This window comes from Protomyctophum parallelum (assembly GCF_964188405.1).
Source record: "Protomyctophum parallelum genome assembly, chromosome: 5".
In the NCBI taxonomy this organism is placed as follows: Eukaryota; Metazoa; Chordata; class Actinopteri; order Myctophiformes; family Myctophidae; genus Protomyctophum; species Protomyctophum parallelum.
Genome location: NC_139702.1, coordinates 40,492,175 through 40,509,984, shown reverse-complemented (window position 1 = coordinate 40,509,984; position 17,810 = coordinate 40,492,175). Strand labels below are relative to the sequence as shown.

General features: G+C 42.2%; 1 protein-coding gene across 1 annotated transcript in view; it reads right to left on the bottom strand.

The window, feature by feature from the left end:
• The window catches only part of palm3 (paralemmin 3), a 61,628-nt gene extending 44,568 nt beyond the window's left edge, over positions 1 to 17,060 (bottom strand). The window contains exon 1 of the mRNA XM_083765052.1: positions 16,688 to 17,060. The gene's annotated coding sequence lies outside the window, so the exon portion shown is untranslated. The remainder of the gene's footprint in view (positions 1 to 16,687) is intronic.
• Positions 17,061 to 17,810: the final 750 nt, after the last annotated feature.

Below are 17,810 nucleotides of genomic sequence, written 5' to 3'. Positions count from 1 at the left end.
TTATGGGTCCCTTTAGTTTTGCGTTACCTACATTTTGCATATTTTTTCATGAATTCAAAACAAATTCAATAATTTTTTTCAGTAATTTCATTCCTGGGTTGGATTCCCGCTGGGGACAAACGCTGTGGGCGTGTTCCCTCCTCCGCGTCATCAGTGCCCATACCCGAGGCAAAGTTGTCAAAAAGGGCCTTTCTGTGTGGAGCTTGCATGTTTTCCCCGTGTCCCCTAGGGTAGGTACCATCACAAAGAACATGCAGTAATCCTGGTCTCTAAACTCCCCCTGGCAAGCCGGGCGCCTGATGGAGGGGAAAGGAACTGGTCGGAATAACGTGTTCCTTCCATGCGCTACATCCGGCCATCAAAATTCCCCTATCAGGTGAAAAGAAGCAGCTTGGACTCCTCATGCATAGAAGGAAGCATGAGGTCAGTCCGCTGCCGTGGGATAAAAAAAAAAGACAAATCTAAGAAATTACATAAAACAAATGTTTAAAAAAAAAGAGTGAAAATAGCAGATATACAAGCTCACAACATGGCGCAAAGTGATGTGTTGTGAGCTTGTAGATCTGCTATTTTCACTAGTTTGAGTCCAAGGGAGACATCAAATCTCTCTTTTGGGTCACGGGCTAAAAGGACTCTAGACCAGTGGTCGCGGGGATATATTCCTTTCCGGTGCGATATCTTTCCTACGGCACCACAGGTGTGCATTAATGACAAATTGACGATAAAGAACACCTCTCGTGTAATATCGCTTAAATAAATAATGGGCCTTGATATGAAAAGGTGTTGGGTCTAGACTCTAGAGTTTGGAAACGTTTAAGCAACGTGAAGGCAAAGGTCGAAAGGTGTCATCATGCAGGATCTCAATGCATGGATAACAAACACACAAAAAAGTTTAAAGTGCTGAAGAAAGTGCTGAAGAACTCATTAGTAGGTTTATACTACTAATGAGTTGTCCGACTCGCTCACACAAGACACATATCTCAAGTTGCTTTAAGAATACTCTCTGCACATTGGATGACATGTAACGGCATGCTTCAGTGCTGTATCTGTCTGTGTGAGCAAAGGATTAGTGTGCGGTGCGCTGTGGTGTGTGCGTGCGGCGTGCACTCACTGCGCTGTGTGTGTTTGTGCACTCACTGCGCTGTGTGTGTGTGTGTGTGTGTGTGAAGTTGGGGGGGGTGCTGTCTCAAACAGGTTTGGATAGGAATGCGGGACTGGTGTAATCCGGTCTTGGTTCATTTTCTCTATTGTCACAGAGTCAAACGTCTGGAGGCCTGTGTGTCGCTGGGCCTCATCACATCACAGCCCAGCCTACATTACTCACAGCATCAATTCTAGAGCACTGTGTGACTGCTTCCCAAACACTGGGTCGGGACCCAAGGTTGGGACCAATTTTTATGGGTCCCTTTATTTTTTTTGTTTCCAACATTTTGTTTTGAATTATTCTTATTTCCAAACATTTTAAAACAGCAATTTTTTTTCATGAATTGAAAATATATATTTTTCCAGTAATTTCATGGTAAAAATCTAAGAAATTCCACGAATTAAACAAATGTTTAAGGAGTAATGAAAATGGGAAGATCTACAAGCTCACAATACGGCGAGCAGATATTTTTAACCAACTCATCCCAGGGAAAATGATGAAGACCTACAATTTACAATTACAAATATACTAGGCATTCAGCTGACACTCAATCCAGAGCATTTTACAGTAAGCAAGGTCTAAACAAAAGGTAATAAGTCACTCATTCTTGAGATGAGGGACAAAAGTGGAAAAAACATGTCCCACACATAAGAGCCTTATTATTGTTAAAAATAAATTAATTTAATAAAAATAAAAGCACTTGCAAAGTTAAATGTAATACAGTTGTGCATTATTATGCCATTCATTTCATTATAATTGTTTTCATATGCCATCTGAATTAGTTAAAAGCAGGCACTGTACCCAAAAACGCCTGTATTTAGCCTGTCCCCAGCAAGTGGTCATAATTTCAAACTGCTAAAAAAGTGTCTAATACTGTCACAATCACATAAATATACATACTAAATTAAAGTAGATTGTCAACAACATAGCAAACAATATACACAATAATTTTAATTTATATTTTCCATTAGATATCTCATATCAAATGTGTGTCCCACGTCTCCCGTCAACTCCGTCAGGTTTTTTAAAAGTCTTAAATTAATCAGAAAATATTGTCGACAGATTTAGCCTGAAGACTCCTTTTCCAAGTCCCGTTTGTATTTGTTGCAACAGTGGAGCACCTGGTCTGACAAGCATTCAATTGTTTGATATTTTAAACAAACAATGTTGATATCAGGGTGGTCACAGCTTTTACATGTCAACTCCGTCAGGACATTATTATGATCTTTGTTAAGAATTCCAAAATAATGTTTATTATAAAAGTTTAGGGTTAGGTTTAGCTAACAAATGAAGCAAAAACAAAATGGCTACATTGTACTACAGAGGGTTAAGATGAAAACAAATGACATTTTGTCAACTCCGTCAGACGTCAACTCCGTCAGGTTTTGTGTCTGACGGAGTTGACATGTATCTGACGGAGTTGACAAAAGTGTTCCTAAAACAATAAAATTATAGTTTTTGAATAATGGGACGTATTCTAATTTGGCACACAGTTAGAGCATGCCTTAAGGAACATTTTTGGCTATAGGGCCATCACAGATTTGTCTCGTGGTGACCATGGCAGCCATTTTCCAAAATTGCCACCACCTGATGTTATTTTACAATAACTCAAGTTCTACACCACCTAGGATCTTGATTCTGGTGACTAAGACTACATTTTCAAGGATGAGGGATACATTGGTACTATTTAGATTTGTCCTGTGACCATGGCAGCCATTGTTTTTCAAAATGGCCGCCACCTGCTGTTATTTTACAATAACTCAAGTTTTAGACCACATAGGATCTTGATTCTGCCGACTAATAATACATTTTAAAAGATGAGGAATACAGTGGTACTATTTAGATTTGTCCTGTGACCATGGCAGCCATTGTTTTTCAAAGTGACCACCAACCTGCTGTTATTTTACCAATAACTCAAGTTTTAGACCACCAAGGATCTTGATTCTGGCGACTAATCATTACATTTTCAAGGATGAACTTTCTCTGGGAGGGGTCAGGGCTTATTTCAGGTGCAGGTTGAGTTGCTACTGACAGGACATTAAAAGGAGGTGGGCTTTCTGGCCTTTGACTTGTCTCTTTCAGGTACAGATGCACAGTTTGACTTCACTGGCCACTGCAGTGTGGCGTTGTATCTTGGTGGCCTCCTGCCAGTGTTTCTCCATCCTTCTCATGAGCTCTGTGTTCTGGGGCTCTGTTATAGTCAACTTACATTGTCTTGGCTGGAGATTGCTTTCCTGCAGGGTCCAGCCCAGTCTTGTGCAGATGGCTGCTGGCCCACCTGGAGGCCCCAACCTCACTTGTTTGGTTGGTGTGATTAGGTGGGGTGGTCTTCCCCAATCAGGATGAAGTGTTTGACCCTTTCAAACGGCAGTCTGGCCAAGTGTCTGTATTTAGTTGTGAGGCTAGATACAGGATACGATTGCTCACCCAGCCCCAGGTGACTTGAGGTGAAGGCTCCTTTGATGTGGTAACATTGCTTTGGTTGACATGCTGGGGACACAGAACGACACTGATGCCTTCAGTGTCTGCACATCCTGCCTGATAGTCCTGAAGGCAGATCTTCTGTCTTCAGTCTTTCGCTCACTGTTCACTGCTCACTGTTCACCTCAAGCAGGTCTTCAAGGTGTTTGCCTTTGCACAGGCTATATGGCTAGGACTCATGCTTCAACCACTCAGAGAACTCCAACAGGGTGTTGGTTGCTCCTGGGCAGCAGAGCATTGTGCGGCAGAATTCAGCTCTCATCTCTGGTGGCAGCTTGTTGAGGAGTCGTGCAACATGTGAGCCGCATCTAAGTTCTGTGTCTCCCTCTGGGCCTAGGGTAGACACTTGCTATTTTCCGTAACACTAATTGGTGGGGCTGTCCAAACTTGTTGTTTAGGTGTCAATCGGGTCTCTGTTTGTGATGTCGGGTCTAGGTGGTCTAGAAGATGAGTTATTTAGTCAGGGGATATTAATACAATCTGGTAATAAATTGCCTCTAGGGTGGTTCAATAGAAACCAATGTGGGATATGTTAGTAGACACCTTTACAAACACATTGGTGAAAAAATTCTTGGTAAGAAATGTATTCACAGATTTGACATTATTCTGATAATATTCCCTGACTAAATTGGTAAAATAATAGCAGGTCCACCATTTTTTTAAATGGCTGCCATTGTCACGGGATAAATCTAAATAGATAAAACTGTATTCCTCCTCATTGAAAATGTAGGATTAGTCATCAGAATCAAGATCCTAGGTGGTGTAGAACTTGAGTTATTGGGAAATAACAGAAAGTTGGCGGCCATTTTGAAAAATGTCTACCATGGTCACAGGACAAATCTAAATAGTACCAATGTATGCCACATCCTTGAAAATGTATGATTATTCACCAGAATCAAGATCCTAGGTGGTGTAGAACTTGAGTTATTGTAAGATAACAGCAGGTGGCTGCCATTTTGAAAATGGCTGCCATGGTCACAGGGCCAATATAAATAGTACCACTGTATTCCTCATCCTTGAAAATGTGGGATTAGTCACCAGAATCAAGATCCTAGGTGATCTAGAACCTAAATCAGTTAAACTTGTCAACTCCGTCAGATGTTCGTCAACTCCGTCAGATGTTCGTCCCGTGATGTTTTTGTTAATTTCCAAAGAAATAGAAAATGTGATGTTAAATATTTTGTGCATATGTATTGAAACACCAACTGAAATGATACGTAATGATGATTTTTTTTTTTTTTACATGGTTTTCATGTTATAATATTGAAAATAGAGGTTGAAATGACGGATTTGAGAAATTGGATATTTCATAATAGTGTGATATTGGAAAAAAAACAATATTAAAATAATTGTATTACTTAACTTGATTACTGAAAGCCATTATAAGAGAACTGAGGACTTTATATTATTGTTGAAATTATCAAATTCAATTAAAAGGTATTTTAGTGTGTCTGACGGAGTTGACATGAATCGGGTATTAAGTGCATAAATGTCCCATTTTAGAAAGAAATGTTATGCGAAAAACCTGTTCCTTCTCAGTATTGGTAGTTGAGACCTGTGTCTACAAATACATCCATTTGATTTGAATGTATCTTAAAAAAAAAAAAAATCCAGTTTGAAAAAAGTTTTGTCCCTTATCTCAAGAATGGGTGAAGTAACAAGTATGAATGAGGCTTAAGTCACCTCGTAGCACCACATACAGTCAGTCTAACATTGAGCTCTCCTTCCTCATTAGAAGACAAACATGCTCACATTCCTGCCCGCCGAGAAGGAAATTAGAGATACAGTAATACACCCATCCTCCTCCTACCCACAAGCAGTGTTGCCATGTCGGCTTATTATAAGCGTCATTGGGGCTTCTTTATCTGTAGGCCTAAAGTCACTTGTAAATATTGGTAGTTGCAGGTTGGCTTTTTTTGGGGCTCGTTTCCAAAGTGTAGTTGCAGGGTTTCCTGCACAATGTTGTTGGCATGGCGCTGCGCCATGCTTGAAATAAATCGCGCCATGCCAAGCTTTTTGAGGGGGCTAGTGAATCATGGGGTGTGTGTGATAGGAAATGTCCAGTACCTCCCCAGTGTCCCCCTGAGTGCCTCCCCAGTGTCTCCCCATGCCTCCCCAATGTCTCCCCAGTAGGGATGGCCAAATGGAAAGATTGTCTTAACCGGTTACCGCCAGGACTTGCCGGCTAATTAACCGTTATCCGTTAAGAAAAGAAAAGCGCTATTTTGCGCATAAAAAATAGACAAATACACCGTTTACACGTGGCCTGCTGTCAATCAGTGCACTAGTGCGCACTGCGTAGGCTACAGTCTTCTATACGCACACATGTATCGCGGACCGGTCGGGAAGGATTAGGAAGAGAGAGAGAGAAAGAAAGACGTGTTAGAGAGAGCGTCTCTCTAACACGCACGCGCGCGCGAGAGAGAGAGAGAGAGAGAGAGAGAGAGAGAGAGAGAGAGAACGTCTGAGAGAGAGAGGGAGGGAGAGAGGGGGGGGGGGGTCCCGTCCGTCCGTCCCGTTAGCAACAAGCTAACAGCATACGTTCGTTCGTTCTATGATCCATAAAACGACAGATCCACAACGCAGATCGGAACCAACGTTCGTTGCATGAAGGGCAGATCTGCGGGCGCGCAGCGGCGCAATGCTGTGTGTGTGTTCGTCTTTTTTTCTTTTTCCCTCCTGCTTCCACAGTCCACTACATGCAGTTGTTTTTGTGTTTTTGTTTTGGGGGAAGTAAGTCACAGCACATGCGTGGTCACTGGTTGCACTGACAGTAAAGGTGGAAAGAGGGGCTTGGTGCTTTGGCCGCGGTGCCTGCTCTCGGCGCTTCAAAATAAAATATATATTTTTTTATCGGTAAACCATTAGCCGTTAGTGTTGTCGGTAACCAATTAATTAACGGCTAACGGCTAACGGTTATCGGTTGGCCATCCCTACTCCCCAGTGGCTGCAGTTTCTCCCCAGTGCCTCCCCAGTGTCTGCCCAGTGTCTCCCCAGTGTCTGCCCAGTGCCTCCCCAGTAGGGGTGTTCGATATGGCGATAATTATCGTCGGGACGATACAACGTCTCCACGATATGGCTTTTTAGAGTTATCGTTTCCATCACGATAAATGTGCTGCATCAGACAGTGAATGCACACTATATATGCAGTTCAATGCCGTAATTTTTACTTCTGCAGTATGACGGTTTCGTTCACAAAAAATAAAAGATCTACAAGCTAACCACACGTTGCTACGGCACTCCAATGGACGGCATGGTTTGCTTATAACTCTGTTGAGTTCTCAGCACTCCCAAAGTCCCCACCCCCTTTCTTCTAGGCAGAGGGAAACAGCATTGCGCTCACAGCCTCATGTAGTAAACAGCTCGAGGAAGGGCGACGTGTTTACAGTTCCCAAAAAGAACTCCACGTCTGTCACACAGACAGAGCCCGTGTGTTAAGACCAACGTGACTCGTCTTCATGGATATAAACTCACGAAACAACACCACGCAACAGCATAGACTGCAGGACTGCTCCACCATTTACCACGCTATCGTCTGCTACGTTAGTTGACAGAGTAAATTGTCCGTATTGCACCGGGGCTCCACCGGGCGCGTCACCATCGCGTCTCCGTCACAGAATGTTCCCCTTTTAATCAATGAAGGGTGGCTCCACTGCCCGCGTTGCGTCGCGTCTCCATCAACCATTAAAATTGAACCGGTTCGTTTGTTGACGCACGCGACGGAGCCGGTGGAGCCCTGGCGTTGCTAATATCGCTAGGCAAACGCTAGTAGCCAAGCACCAGAGCGCGCTCACTGTACAAGGGTCGCTCGATCATTAATTTCTGTATCAATGCGGACATAACGTGGTAAATGTTCATAAGCACACAAGTGTACAACATGCTTTTTACACTTGACTTATCTCCAGAGTCCTCAGACCTGTACCCCCCACAATGCCATATGCCAGTTTAGCCTTCTACATGTTATTCAATATATTACTTTAGCACAAAATAATCTTTTCTAAACCAAGCCCTCATTCAAAAGTTATGTAAGTAAGTAAAAGTAAATGTTATTTTTATAAAGCACCTTAAAAAACAAAGTTAGAAGGTGCTGAACAATTTGCACAGTATAAACAATAGAAGAAAATTAAAAACAAGGAACATATATCAATCACAGTTGTGACAATATCAGAACAAAAACAGACGAGGCAGAACAGAAACATAGGGCTATACAAATGAATGTAGGCTGTCTGTCATTGTATTTTCTGTGAATTAACTCAGTTTAATCCAGTGATCCTCAGCCATTTTTATTTCAAGGACCCCCACATTAAATGTATATGAATTAGCCCAGGGTGACAGGGTCCCAGGCCTTTTCATTGTGATTTTCATCTCTGCTCTGGGACCCCATGTTACAGACATGTTTACAATATTTTACAACAGTAGCTACTTATATTTTGTTATTTAAAGCTGTGATTATTTATTTAAGAAGCACTGTTCTGAACCAATGTTCGCCTTTAAATTTTAAAAAATTTAATCATCCTTAACCTTTTAAGCTAAAATAATGATGACCGGGGAAAATTGAATTATTGTAATGGGTACCCGGTACCCAGGCACGTTCGGTTCGGTACATACTTGGTCCCGAGTTTCGGGACCCACCCCTAGTTATATTCCACTTTATTTTATTTTAAATAGCCTACGTATGTTTCTACATGTTTAAAGGTAAAGGGAAAGCTTATTTTGGGTTGGTTTTCATAGACCTGTTGCTTGTTTCTCTTGCATAACCTGGCAACACATCACTCTGGGATTATATAGTTGAGAGGAGGACAGGACAGGGGGTGACTTTCTGGAAGTGATGAAACTTAAAATGATGGGAAAGTAAAGTGATGGAGGATGCCACGGCCTTTATGGATTAAACTTCATAACCACAGGAACCCTAGTGCCCCTAAACTATATGTCATAAAATATTGGAAACTTTCTGCGAAGTAAGGCAAATAGTTGGCAAAAACAGCAAAGAAAGTTGGCTAAAAGCTCACACTATTATCGGCAAAGAGATGTTTCTAGAGAGGGGGGAGGTGGATTCCTTTGGACTCCTATTATTCACATTCATGTTGACCTGCAACTAAAACACATCCCAGTTCTCCACTCACATTCTTGGAATGATAATTCATGCGATATTGATCGATTGATCCCAGTTCAACAATGATACTGTACTGTTGCACACACCGCCTCTAATTAGCTTGTCAGTTGTCAATTGACAGGCTTTTCCAACTGCTAATTCTCCAGACAGTCGACCTAAGACTGTTATGAATTGCAAATATGCCAGTTTATTTAAATGCCGGTCCATTGTGTATAATATTATATACTACTACTATATTATATGTAAAGAAAAATAATAAAAAAGGTGTTAGTATAGTAGTGAAGCTCCATGAAGTGCACTGCGCTGCACAGACAGACTAGCGCTTGGTTTCGCTCTTATCATGCGTGAACCCCACAGGCCCTTCAAGTAGTGTCAGGTCCCATGACTCGTACAGTAAATCAATGCCTTGAAAATCATTAAAAACATTTTCCATCACCTGTCATGAATAAAAGGTCATATAGGAAGTTCCTAAACACCTTTCGGCTTTCACTGTGGGGTTCGGGGTGAACTAATCACACAAGACCTCAGTCAGACAATTAGGTTTAAAAGGGCAGAGGAATAATGTCACTCAAACTCTGATCTGTATAAAGCACTTTCCCTCCCTAACACGACTTACATGAGTGAATTGACTGTAAAACAGCTTCCCTCCCAATAACGAGTTACACAAGTTATGTTTTCATGGTTTAATCCGCATTTTTAATAAGTTTCAAGTCATACAGTGTTTCCATCGTACACGTTTTGATGATGTCATTGCCAAAACATGTACTGGCATGCAAAGGGTTCTGGGAAATTGAGGCCCACTGCATTACAATGGCGGCGGTGCCGAGCAGCGTGCGCTCCAGGGGGGCAGTCAGACAGATATTTTGTGAAGCCTGAAACTCCTGAAAGTTCATATAATGGCCTGTTGTGGCGCTGTCATTGGACCCAGAAAAACCCATAGCCCCATAGAAGTCCATGTATTTGGGCCCAACTTCACCTAGACTGTATTACCTTAATAAACATGGTCATGAATACTTTCTGCTTCCAGTCACTAGTTTAAAGGTATATTCAGTGATTTCACTTAATTCAAATATCACTTATTTTTTTGTTTTGTTGTGATAATCCTCCCTACTGTAGAGTGTGCTGGCCATATAAGGAGTTCCTCCCTGTCCCCAGTTAACCCCTGGGGGTCAAAAAACCTTAGGTTTCGTTTTTGACTCTCTATCCTGATTGGACGAAAGGCTGGGTCCCACAGCCAAAAACGAAACCTAAGGTTTTTTGAGTGAAATCACTGAATATACCTTTAAAGTCTCATTTCTAATGTCATAATATACTTTTTGGAAAATTATGGTCCCATTTATTAAAAAAATGACCATAAAGTCGTGCATGATCTGAGGGGCGTGGCTACCGTTACAGTCTATGATCGGGATTCCCCTCCCACTCGAGTCAAAATAAAAACCAACGGAGAAGAAGGGGGGAAGTCCCGCCTCGTGTCTGGGCCAGCCAATGGCCAGCTGGGCCAAAACGGAGCCAGCCAATGGCCAGCTGGGCACAAACGGATCTAGAAAGATGGCGACTTACAGTGCAGGAATAACAGGCTTCATTTTACGTCCATGTTAGACCCGGGGAACGCTTTGTCCATATTTTTTTTACAGTCTATGGTGTGCTCTCGCGATTGTTGTGATCGCCACTTTGGAATACTTTTCAGTTTTCAACACTACGACAAGCAGTTACACCGTTTTAAAGTGGATTGTCATGACAAGCAATTGAAGCAACGACCAAGTCGTCGCAGTGGCTCTTCAAAGGTTAGTGAAAATTAGCCAGGGAGATCTGGAACACGATTGTTTAATCACGGCAGGGAAACTACAAAAAGATTCCACATCTAAACATTAATTTGGGTGGTGTGTGGGAAATATCTGCCGATATGGATGAATTGATTATACAATGCATGCACCGGTTAGATGTGCCATGAACAAATTGTGCAAATCATTTAAATAATATACTGCTCAAACAGGTCACACAAGCCCTTTCTGCTACCCTCGCTGAAAGAACATGAAAAGTGGCACAACACATGATGTCACAAACAAAAACATTACTTTTATTCAATTTTTATTATCGCACATAGCGATAAAAAGCAGCACATTGCACAACACTAGTCTGGAGGGCTACACAAGGACACAATAGCCAGTACAGATTAAGAATAGCTCTTTTTATAGAAAGGAGACATGTTTGAGCTCCTTAAACACCATATTCCAGACAGTGCTGCTGTGCAGGGATCTACACGCCTGGCCTGTGCTGTGCTGGAGGAAAGCTTTCATTTTACTCAAACCTTCTATGTTATGTGAAAATCTTTTCAGTGAGTAAATAATATATATATAATGAAGAAAAGCCTGGGTTTGCCATCAAAGTCTTCATATTTATTTGTCTGATTTTCATGCAGCTTTAAGGGCCTTGCAAACGTGAAGTGAGGAACGCAGGCGTTGTTGCATGGATCAACACAGGTCTCCTCCAGGTCTGTTGAAGAGGGACGCAACAACGCAAGCGTAAAAAGAAAGCTAAACACCGCGATTTCTCCGATCAAAAACGCAGGTCTCATTAAAAATGAACTATAGGCGCGTTTTATCGCTCCCCGTTTGCAAGGCCCTTTAAGCAGCTATAAACCAGGTTCCAAACAAAGCAGTTTAATGACTTGAACCATAGCGTCTCTGTTCTGGGGCGAGCATTCAGTAACAAAAAAAAACAAAATGGCAGATCTACAAGCTCTCACAAGTCACAAGTTCTCACAACGCATCACCGTTTACACGATTTTGCAGTGCCGAACCGAAACAGGAGGCGGCCTGGTACAGAGCACGGTGGTACTCCGGCCGAGGTTAAGTCAGATGTTTTAAAGACTGTTAAGGAGAACCACGATGAAGAGAGATTTTAAGATTGCCAGTGTTTTTAGTCACCTCTCTCACTGTCAGGCGGTTTCTCAAGTGTAAGTAAACAGATGATTCCATATGAAAAAAGTAAACATGCAAACACACACACAAAGCTGTATCGTCTCAAATTGCCACTGCACAAAAAGTCCCAAGCAAAGAAGTGTGCAGGAGTGTGTGAGCTTCAGACTAGTAGCAGCTCCCACCTGGGGGCCTGGGTGTGGCCAGCGGCTCAGGTATGTGGGAGACTGACATAATCCACAAACAGAGATCAGATGTTTTCTCTTAGGCCATAAATTGCAGTGCCTGACACCTCCATTACAGCATTTCTCAGGAGACTGGGGGTTGGCTCCCGTCAAAGTCATCGTGAGAGCGATGGACGACTGATGGCTCTAATAGTGTATCAAAATAATAACCGGAGAGAGGGGAGGGGGAGGCAGGTTTGGTATAACTTAAACTCTGCAGTGGTGTAATTTACAACAGCGGTTAACTCAAGAGTTAACTCTACTTTCAGTTTCTGTCCCTATATTTTGGGCATTTGATTATAGGCGAAAAGGTTCACATTTAGCAAAAAGATAAATGAATTAAATTTTTAAAATGGCCAATCTGCAATGTTTAGTGTACTGTGGATCTGCTGTCTTTTCTTTTTTTGCCATTTCTGCATGCAAGTATATCGTCTCTGTCAGTTGGAAACCTCAATGTCCAAAACTGTTACTTTTCAAGATTCAAATAAGAAAATAGCAAAAGTGTTACAGTTTGAGGATCTGCTACTTTTGATGATTTTGTGTGACGCTGCAGTATGATCAAGTAGGGCAGGGCCCCTGTAGGCAACAGTCGTCCCCTGTATATAATAATAATAATAATAAATAGATAAAATAATATCTGGCCTGTGAGATCATTTGGAGAATATGGTTTTTTGGAAATATTATATATATATATATATATATATATATATAATTTTGTATACAATATCAAACCGACAGTCTCACATATAGGCTATTATGTCCAAATAGAGAAACTATCCCAACCCAAAGAAGGTTTATTATACTTATTATAATATACTGATACTCTACACTGATATGTTGAGAGTGACAGTGCAGGGAGAGCAGCTGGCATGGGGGTGAGATATTCCTCTACTTTGTACTTTGGCCTTTTTTTTAAGTCATTTTAGTCTCTAAATTGACGTTAAAAAAAAGGCAAAAGATTTTTTGCGACATTGAGGAGGATATTGATAGGAGATATTGGCCCAGGGACAAACCTAGTTTGCCTAGTGCCTACCCCTGAAGTAGGGTGTTAATTTAAGAAACAAAATGGCAAAAAGTCAAAACATGGAGATTGGAGATAGGAGGTTTCTGCCAGCAACGATATCAGTCTTAAGTGGTTAGATGAGCAGTCCAGGTGTGACTGTGTAGGCAGAGGGAGTTGGGGATTGAGCAGTCTCTGTGAAGAATTTGCCTCCAGCTCATCTGTCGACTGTCACCCTGTCTGCCAGGCGGAAAAGGAGCCGATTTCATCAGTCTTTAACATCTCTCTCATTTATCAATCTCTTTGCTCTTTTCTGTACAAATCTCTTCAATGTGTGACTCTTTTTTTCCTCCCTTCAGTGCGATTTAAAAAGATTTTAAAAGAAAAAGACCCGGGCTGATTGCTAGTGCCGCTGACGACCACATAGTTCCTAGCAGTTTTATCTGTCTTTTACTATTTATCTCGCCCACTCTTCCGCTTCACTAGCACGCTGGGATAGTTTTCTGCAGACTCTAATCAAAATCAAACTCAAACTCAAACTCAAACTCAAACAGACAGATGGAAGGGCAGGAGGGAATACAGGTGGAGAAGTTGAAAACGAGTCTGGTTTTTCCCTGTACTTTCCCTTGTAGTGCATTCTATGTCAAATTGGCACCGTAACACACAATTCCACATAAATCAAGTATCACTGGACTCGACGTCATGCAGAACCTGATATGAACCTTACACAGCCAAGAGTGTTCTGGTTAAACAGTGGGAAAGGGATTGGTTTTGGGTCCCCAAGGGTTACGACGACAAGCATGTAATTTGTGAGAAGTTATGTTGATGACCAGCTCTGGGCATGCACTTGATTTTGGACGGACACAGCCGTGGCACATAGCCTACAGCTGTATCTGTGGTCAGTCACAGCTGACAATTCTGAAATATGTTTTTGGGTGAATACAGATTGTGAGCAAGAATGCGGTTCTAATACTAATGTGTCATAGAGGAGAAGACCCCTACCCTGCCATAGAAATGTATATGGATACAGTGTATATACACACACAGCACTGTGTTTCCCAAACAGTGGGTCGGGAGTTGGGACCCAAACGGGTCGCGGACCAATTTTTATGGGTTGCGAATAAATATCACAGCCCACTTTTCATCCATAAATTCAACACAATTCCAATATTTTTAAATATATTTCATAACAGTATTTCATGAACAAAATAAAAAAAGATCCAACAATTTCCAAAATTACAGAAATTAAGAAAAATGTTTAGGAAGTAATGAAAATAGCAGATCTACAAGCTCACAATGTGGTTGTTTCACTAGTTGGAGTCCCGGGCAAAGTTCTCTTTTTGTTGGGTCTTTCAGCTAAAACGTTTGGGAACCAGACCAGTAGTATACAGTCAGTCAGTGTATAACAGAAGATAGTAGCTGTCAGGAGGGAGGATGAGACTAGCTGGTTACCAGTCACTGACACCAGGAACTCCCTGCCAAAAAGCTTGTGCTACTGTGGGAAGCAACACACGGCATCGATCCAAGGGATGTGCCACGCCTACCTACTGTACGTGCATGTGCTAAAGAAAGATGTTTGGTGCTGAAAGCACAAAGAAGCAAGCCAGATGTAGCCTTAGATTAAGTGTATTTTATCGATTTAGACATTTTCATATCTACAAGCGTCTCAGTGCACTTCCCCCTGTGGACACAGAAAGTGACACCAGCTGAGCCCGTAAAACTCCAAACATGTACAAAATGCAAAATATAAGGTGCTTACCCTGTTGCCCCAAATGTTAGAGAGGCCTATGGGGTGCTTGTATCCTGTAGTTTTCATCCTGTCTGTGGCCGAACTAATACTCTTGTAGATATGAAAAATACATCTACGAGAGTCTTAATCTAAGGCTAAAGGGTCCTTGCAGACTGGACGCATTTTTCGGAAAACCGCTGCTAAAAATCCGAAAAATGCAGCAGTGTGCAGGGGCCTTAAGCCAGATATATGGAAAATCGATTCAATCAAGATGACTGGAGATGCTGATATAGGGCTTATCTGAGGAGGATGACGTAGAGAGAGAGAGAGACAGAGAGAGAGAAAGAGAGACAGAGGCCCGGGGCCCAATGTTGGACTGTGAGGCTAATGCAAGTGTGGGCCCAGAATTATTGGCAAAACACTAAGAACCAAACAACGTATTGATTATATTCAGTGTTTCCCCTACATACATTGCCATGCAAATAACCACAAAAATGTATTTGCATGCGCGCTTGCACGAGTGTGCATGTGGTGCATTTTCAGTTGGATACCGATAAACAGGAAATAGGAACGTCAATGCCATTGATCCAAGCTGAACACATTATCGATTGATTGATCGTTTAAACAAACATCCTCTGAGAATGCACACAGGCCACAAAACACAAGATTTCCAAGTGGGCCCTGATCCAGAAAAGGTTGTTGAACCACCGCTGTATTATGGTAATGTCTACCACCACACTCCTGCCCGAGCTGGTAGAGCGACATTAGTAACATAATTAACAATAAAAACGTTATTGTAATTATATAGCTCTTTATATAGTCCAGTACTGGACTATATAAACCAGTGGTCCTTGATGGGGTTTCAGGTGGTCCCCAGCTAAATGTTGTTAAGTTGGTAACCAAATAGACCTACAAGCTCATAGCGCGGCACCGAGAGGTGCGCTGTGAGCTTGTAGATCTGCAATTTTTGAAAAATCATCAAAATGTGTGTGCAAATCTTTGAATATAATTATTTTTTTCTTTTCTTTTACAGTGAACGTTTTTAACTCAAATATTTGCTTCTGGGGGATCCCTGGAACAACATATTTTCAGATGGAGGTCCGTGGGGGTCCTTGACATGAAATAGTTTGAAAACCACTGATATAGAATCATAGGATTTTAAGAAAACTGCCATGATTTAGAAAACACTTGTAGAATCTGGTCTCAATGAGTTTTAAGTTTGCGCTCGTCACTTCTCAGACTGTACTGAAGTTCAATGACCTATAAGCATTAAGCACCATCAGCATACATGTATGTAACGCCCTGGTCTCACGCATGGAAAAGCCAACATCTTAACCACTAAGCCAAAGGCAATTCCCTATGGCTTGGCGGAGATATTAGACTTTTTAGGCCACCATCAGGCTGAGGTTGTGAGCCACTCTGCTACACATATTAGCTACAGCTACCTTTTGAATGTTCAGTTGAATTTTTAAAGCCCAGCAGGGTTACTTTGTACCAAAAGGTGCAATTAGGTGAGCAACACCCCTTAGAAAATGCCCAGAGGCCCTTAAGCTTTTTCAAGCTGATCTTGTAATGTAAAGTATGGAGTCAAGCTAGTATAGGCAAGACCTCATGCTGTGTGCCCTGAAAATAAACTCTAGTCTACATACGTGTGTGTGACTACACTAGTAGGCCTATACTGTAGCAGCTTTTAGCTCAAGCTCACCTCTGGCTGTGAGTGAGTGTGAGTGTGAGTGTGAGTGTGTCATAACACACCAGGTACTTTTGCATTAAAAGAAAACCCTTAATCACATGCTTTACAGTTTGCACTCAGTAACAAAAAATAAAAATAAAGTTGAACAACCACTAAGAGTCCATTGCATTCAATCCCCCCTGCATTAATAAGTAAGCTTGGTTTGCATTAATGCTTCACAGAGGTCAACCAACTCCAACAGCTGGCCGAGGTGCTGGGATCATTTCCACGACATGGCACACTTTCAAAAGGTGTCACCCCAAGGACATCCACAGTTCCACACACAGGACATTCTGCACTCTTTTCGAACACAGAGAAAAGAAACCAAATGAAATGACACTCTTACCTGTGCAAACTTTCTGGGCCAGTTGATGATATTAAGTCCAATAAAACGAAACGAGGAGGCAGAGACGTGGAGGAGTGAGATACACCAAAACAAGCTGCTAAAACAACGTCGTTCCAGCTCTTAAAATTTAGGTGGAGGATAGGAAAAAAACAAAACAATCCCCTCTATGCAGTTGAACACCTGAGAAGAGTCAGTCTGTCTGTCTGTGTCTCTCTCTCTCTCTCTCTCTCTCTCTCTCTCTCTGCGAAAGTCGTCACATGAGTTCGGGCCACCTCGACAATGATGTAGTTTAATTTATAGGGCTATAAAAAGTTTGTTTCAAAGACGGGAGTCGCGGTTTTATTAGTCTCTCTCTCTCTCTCTCTCTCTCTCCTCCCTGTTATTTCAGCTAGTCACTTTCCCTCCTAGCTCCGTCTGCAGTGTCCTCTCACTGTCCACTCCAGTAGAAGCCGTTCCACTTCCAGAGCTACTACGTCGGCTTGAGTCTGTCCGTCCGTCCGTCTTTCCGTCCGGTCGCTCAGCGGTTACCTGACTCGAGTCATTAGGCCAGCCCTCATTGTTGCCAAATTGTGCGTCAGAAATAAGCGGTCTATGGGAGGAAAAAAGCTGAAAAGAATCTCAGGGCAGATCAGAAACATCATCGACTTATATTTTACCAGTAAGTCGCCCTGAGCTGAGGGCGAGGTATCACAACAGGTCTGGGAATGCCCATATATGGACCATTTTTATTTATTGACGTTTTCGAGCCAGGTAGGGCGTAAAATGTGTGCTAATTAGTAATTACTAAGGCCAGGCAGGGCCTCGGGCCGGGCGTAATTTCCGGGCCTGTTGAGAACTCTGCCAGGCTGCACTAATAACTTTGGAGCGGACCCATCTAGAGTTTAAATGCACAGGTATATCATCAGTCAAAAGGGAGACATCGAAGAAGAGGAAGGATGGGTGGGGATAGACAGACTAGGTCAAAACAGGTCATCTCCATATATCCAGATCTAGGTGATGATCTCTGCATTTAGGTATCCAGGGTTTGATGAGGTCAGTGTCATGGTCTTCATATGGAGACGGACATATGGAGCGTGTCATGAGGCGTGACAGACCGACGACCAATGACCATATATGGAGTGTG